The sequence below is a fragment of the Mus caroli genome, unplaced genomic scaffold (genome assembly GCF_978045245.1).
Source record: "Mus caroli unplaced genomic scaffold, Mus_caroli_1 scaffold_15, whole genome shotgun sequence".
NCBI classification, from domain to species: Eukaryota; Metazoa; Chordata; class Mammalia; order Rodentia; family Muridae; genus Mus; species Mus caroli.
In genome coordinates, this window is record NW_028227270.1 from 83,996,413 (window position 1) to 84,002,585 (window position 6,173).

At 44.6% G+C, this 6,173-nt stretch overlaps 1 pseudogene; it reads right to left on the bottom strand.

Annotated features, from left to right (window-relative positions):
• Positions 1-416: 416 nt before the first annotated feature.
• On the bottom strand, positions 417-5,052 carry LOC110308492 (DNA topoisomerase 2-binding protein 1 pseudogene; annotated as a pseudogene).
• Positions 5,053-6,173: the final 1,121 nt, after the last annotated feature.

Here is a 6,173-nt window from a genome sequence, read left to right on the forward strand (position 1 = left end):
TTATTAAAAATTTTAATGAAATTTCATCAAAAAAGTTAAATTAAAATTTCACTTAGCTTCAGACAAGTTCTTAGGACAAAGACAGAAGGCAGCCATATTCTTTGGAATGACCTCTAACCCATTAGATTTTTTTTTTTAAGTTGCTATTTTTTATTCTTTATCTCAAAGTTTTGGTGCCCAAGTTTGGCAAATGATAGAAGTTTATACATACACACATTTACATATATACATGTTTTTTAAGTTTAGAGCCCTAGCTTCATTGTTAAACTCCCTGCTCAGGCTGTTAAAAAGAGGTTAAATGGCAAGAATACATATATAAAAATCAGGAAAACATGAAATAACCCTAATGTATAACTTTTGCTTTTATGAACTACGACATTTTTGAAACAAATCTTGTTAAAACTATTTCAGCCTCATTAGGAATAGTCAATATCCAGTGATTCAAATTTAGGTTAAAGGCATCCAGTTTACAGGATCATTAGAATCTGAAGCAAAGTCCTTCAGATGTATGCCTTTAAACTGCTACACAAATGCATCACAGCAATGTTCAGGTTGTAGCTGAAAAATTTCCAGCAAGCACACTAAACTCAAAAACATTCGTTGTTGGGTGGTTAAGTACATCAGTGTACTCGAGGCCGTTTGACTACATTCTCTGCAGGAGTTTTCCTCTTCTGTGGTAATCCAGGCCCACCTTTCTTATTATGGAATAAAGCAGCTTCGGATACATGGTAATTATCTGCACAAGGAGGGGATTCCAGCATGAGATAATCAGCGATATATTCTGTTTTCAAGCAGACCATGTTCTGGGCAGTAGCCTCTGCGATGAAAACTCTGCAGTCATCAGGTTTCAGTTTATTGAAGTCACAAAAGAGATGTGTAGCATCTTTAAGTAAAGGTTCTGGATGACCAGGTAACACCTTTGCTCCCCCTGCCTGAAGAAGGCGCTTGAACCCGGCTTCTCAGGGCCGATCAACACGTAAAATAGCTTTCCAGCCACTAAATGCTCCCTCAACAATGCCTGATTTTTTACTTTGCTGGATTCTTTTCCTCCATCTCATTGCCGCAAGTGCAAGCTTCTGCTGGTGCTCAGTGACGTCAGGGAGAGCATCAAGTATGGAGCTACTTCCCCACTCGTAGTCTTCTTCCTGCACAAAGTGCCCAGCTGTCTTGCAAGCGTCTAGGTAGGAACGATGAAGCACCCATTTACCAGCTGCCATAGAAGCTAAGTACTTCTCATTGCGCAGTGGGTAGCCCACAACCATGTGTGTGCAGCTGGGGTCAGAGCTCTGCTTCTCGATCACCGACCCACCTAAGTCTTTAATCAGGCGACAGTAGTCAATCCGCTCTTGAGAATTCAGAGACGACATCTGGAACACATACTGTTTTTTAACTTTTCTGTGCGTATCCTCCAGTGTTTCAATCTTGTCTGCAGGTTGTGGGGCCACAGGCGGCTTAGCCAGTGGGGAAGCTACAGCGGGGGCTTGCAGCTCCGGGATCAGACACCTTTCTGCTGTTGGAGGCTCTGGTTCTTCAGAGCCTGGGTGCCCTGGGGCTTGAGTAACACACGAGGCCTGCTCAGCAATTTCTGAATGGTATACAGGCTTTCGAGAAGGAGAATCATCCAGTTTTTTAATCTCAACCTGAAGCTCAGAATACTGTGTTGGGTAGCTGGGCCACTGTAAGTTGCTAGCGAGCCTTGCTCTCTCTTCCCTTGCTGTTGGGTCATCCCAAATGATCTGCTCATTTTGGGAGGGCTCTGTGTTCACATCAGGTACTACCTGTCGAGACTGCCTGAGTGCCTCCAGGACTCGGCTTCGTCCACTCCGAACAGACCGAGTGCTGTCAGGAGTTGAAGCAGCACTGTTACAACTGCTTCTTGGCGTGCAAGTCTTCTGGGCAGGCGTCTTCACAATGCAGGTGGCTGACATGATCTCTTGCAGCTGCTTCTGGAAGGTCTCTCTCATCTCCAAGGCCTGGGTCAGAGCTCCTTTACAGTCATCTCTTCCACTCCCATTCAACAGAGGTGACTCTTTGTCATTTGTGCCCATAGTGTTTGTCTCATTTCCTTCTACAGACAGATGATCTGTCTCTAATAACCAATGCTCGGACAAGACGTGCACCCCTCTTTCCTTTGCAGATTTATATTCTCGATTACTGTCATTTGCCCGACCCTGGTAAATGAAATGAGTAACGGTCTCATGGAAACTCCACCTGTACTCTGCTCCCAGTGATGCTGCAACCCCATTGAGCTCACTCTGCTTCTTACTGAGCTTCTTACTCACACACACCACAACGCTGTCAAGTGGTTTCCGAGTCTCTTTCTCCTCCAAATGGGCACCCTTCAGCTGAGGGCTGGCAGAATGACTGTCAGTGTTTCGGGAACTATTTGCCAAAGCAACTGTCAGGTTTCTGACGATGACTTCAGAGAGTGGTGAGCTTAGTTTCCGCTTCTGGCTGGCAGCATTTGGGGTTTCCAGGGCTGCAAGTGCATCCGTCACATCAAAGGATGGCTTGAAATGCTTGTCATTGGACAGAAACTTTGATGGTGTGTCCAGGTGTAAGGAGGGCTCCTTCGTAAGTGGCTGCTGTACTGGTGGAGAGGTGGGGTCCTGCCTGCTGTGCTGTGAAATGACAGCACGGAAGGCTCTACTCTGAAAGCGATTCATGTCCAAAGGTGTAACCGCCTTTTTTCTGTGAATTTCCAAATGTGCGTCAGGATGTGCTGGCGAATCTGGATTTGAACTCACTCCATTTGGTATCTTAGTTTCTAATACTTGTTCTTGTTTAGGTGCATTGTCAACCAGAAAATGGTTTTCATCTGCTCTCTTCCCCATTCTCGCAGTTTCTAAGAGCCATGAAATGTTAACTGCCGGCAAACTCCATTTCTTTGCAGCTTCATATTTGGAACCAGTCGGTTCCTTCACTATAAGATGTGTGCTGGCGAGCATGCCTTTCTTTGCATTGGCTTTGCGAACAAAGAATTCTTGAACACTTGCTCCAAGGTGATTTGCTAAGAATACCAAGGAATCTCTTTCTGCCCCCACACACTGACTGAAGGAAATCACACAGTCCTCTAAAGGAGTCATTCCCGACATAACCGAGACTGGTGTGAAGAGGGGATTCGACTTGGGATCAACTAATGTCTGGTTGTCTATACACGTAACCAGCCACGTGTTTGTAACAACTTCTCCCACTGTCGCTTCTACCTCACATCCCAGCAGTGGAACCACAGCATAGTCAGCAACAATTCTGCTGGGAAGGGACACAATCTTGCCAGCGTGCTCTCTTATGATGTCTACAATATTACATTTATTTTCAACACTAAAGCCCAAGACAAGGAAACTCTTCTGGCTGAATAAGTCTTCTTCAGGAGCTGTAGAGTCATCAAGGCTGCAATGGCTCACAGACGACTTGTTTTCCTCTTGCACAGAAATGTGAGTGGAATCATCACAGGGCTCAAGGTGAGCAGAACCAGGGCAAGGCCCGACTTCAGGCTCTAAAGCTTCAGATAGCTTAGCTTCAACCATCGTGGAGTCGTCGTTTACATACTGAGCAAGCAGATCCTCGTCGGCCTGCTGAAGCCCCTTAGCAGGAACAAGGGCGCTCTTGGAGAATGAGGCACTCTTTTCTAAGACAGCTGTCTGGTTTCCAGGCTGATCGGAAACTGCAATTCCAGCTGGCTGGTAGTTAGTGTGGATATATGACTCTTCAGGAAGTATATATCCTTTAATAAAACACTCCAGCAACCACTTTGCTCCCACTACATGAGGCCTGTGAGATGATTTGCTCCAGAACTGCCTCACGTCGTCATCGTAATCTCCCACAATTACATGAGTTACATCTTCATTTAGTTGATTAAATCGAACTCCACCTCCACTGTTAATAAGCCTTCTCAGCTTATCCAGCTTTCTGCCACTAAAACCACAAAGATATATCCGACAGCCATCTAATAAGTCTTCAGGAGCTTGAAACATACTGATGTCCAGATTTTCTAGGTTTTCAAGCGTACATTCAAGTTTGCTAGTAGTTGAACCAAACATTGTTTCATTTACACAGCTGCCATTTATGTTGGATATATGGCTGACATCTGCGAGCGTGTGACTTTCAGCATTGCTCTGAGCAGTGGGTGTTGAAGTATCAGGCACCATCTTTGCTTCTACTCTGGTTTCAGCCTTGTATATAGATTCATCCTGACAAAAGCCTTTCTCAATACTGTCATGAAACCATTGCAGGGTCACACAGTGCACATTCCATCTCCTGGCACATTCGTATTTTTGTCCTTTTGGTTCTTGCACAATGAGGTGTGTACACTCATTCATCTTCAACTGTCCCATGTACTGGCCTCCGTGCTTAGCCGTGAGTTGCTGGACTGTCTTTCTGTGTATACCATTTAAGCCAGTCACACAGATAATGCAACCAAGAAAAATAGGACACTTAAAGTCTTCCATGTTTACATCAGTGTACTTGGTTATTTTTTTTTCTTGTGACTTCTCCCAAAGGGTTTGTATCCAAGAAGGGAGCAAAATCGGCTTCTTCAGATTAGCAGCAACTAAGTACTTCTTGCTCCCAACTTCTCCTGCAATAAGGTGAGTGACTGATACATTAAGGTCTCTGTATACTCGTCCACCCATCATTTGTACGTATTTATGAACTTCTTCCCGTTTGTCTTTATCCAGGCTTGTACAGGACACAGTTATGTCAGCCATTATCATGTTGTAGACTGGATGCTCAGCTCTTGGGACACATTGCTGGTGGCGCATACAAAACGTGACCACTTGAGGACCAACAATCCTGCAGCCAAGCTGTTTAAGGTGATCAAAAACAGTGCCACTGAAACTGTCACAGATATAAAGCGATTTGTCATTCTCTTTTATCTTCAATGCTTCCTCATCTGTAATAATCTGAAGATAATCTTCTGATTGTAATTCCTTTATTGACTCAAGAGCTTTAAAAAAAACATTCTGAATTGTCCGAAGACTTTGAAAACTTCACAAGAAACGGCTCTTGGTCAATTCTGGACATAGCTGAACTAGGTGGAGCCCGAGGGCCCACGGGCACCAAGTCGGGGGGGGGGGGGCGCGCGGCCGGCAGGACGGCGGCTGGGGTTGGGCGCCAGCCCGGCGCGCAGCCCCCGCCCTCGGCGGCGCCCCCAACCCGAAGCTAACGCTGCAGAACCCGGAAGGGCCAAGACCGGGAACCCATTAGGTTTTTAAAGTCTTTCTTTTCCCCTGAACTCTAATGAGCTGCGTCTCTGCAATCCACTTTCCTCTCAGCACTACTCTCTTCCAGGACCATAAGATAGCGACCCCACTGAGCTCTGTTTACAACATTCAATTGCTTTTCTAGTCCAAAACTCAGGTCTTCCATGTTCCTCCAAAAAGCAACGGGATCAGGACCTTTACTTTAACTAACCACTCTCTAGAACCAGCTTCTTGAGAGTTTCAGGATCCAGATGGTTAGGAGTCTAACATGTTACAGAGGTGTGATAAGAAAGGAACAGGCATGGAATCAGGAATCTGGGACATCTTGAACTGCAAACACAGAACAAAGAGCAAAATGAAAGTAGGGTGAGGATGTTGGATCTCTGAAATCCCTCCCCACAGTGGCCTGCTCCCTCCAGCAAAACTGTCCCTCCTAAACCTTCCCAAAGTGTGTCACCAACTGGAGAGCAAGTGTTCAAATACCCATGTCCAGAGAAGATATTGCTCATTTAAACCACCACAGACTCCAACTGCATTAAGAAATATAAGAGTTTGAAGCCACAGTACATGACATTAAGATTATATTCAAAGGAAAAATGTGTAAATGACTGTATTACTGAATTAGCCTTATAGTAGAAGCCCTGTAGTAGAAGCCTGTAGTAGAAGACTGACTGCTAGAATAACTATGGGGATCAGTGTTTGTATTGTTCAGTACCAGTATGAAGTTTTTGGAATTACTAGTAAGTAACCATGGAATATTCTCCCTAGAAAGTTTTCAGAATTAAGTAACATCTCCGGAGGGATGGACCAAGATTAGAATAATTAGATAGGCATGAACTCTTTTATGGTCCTCTGTAACTGAATTATAACATGTGCTATGAGTCTCTGGGGTTTCTAGATCTTTGTGTTTAAACTTGCTAATCACTTCTATTTTTTAAACATGAGTGCTTCCTCATGTTTGAAACATGTTAT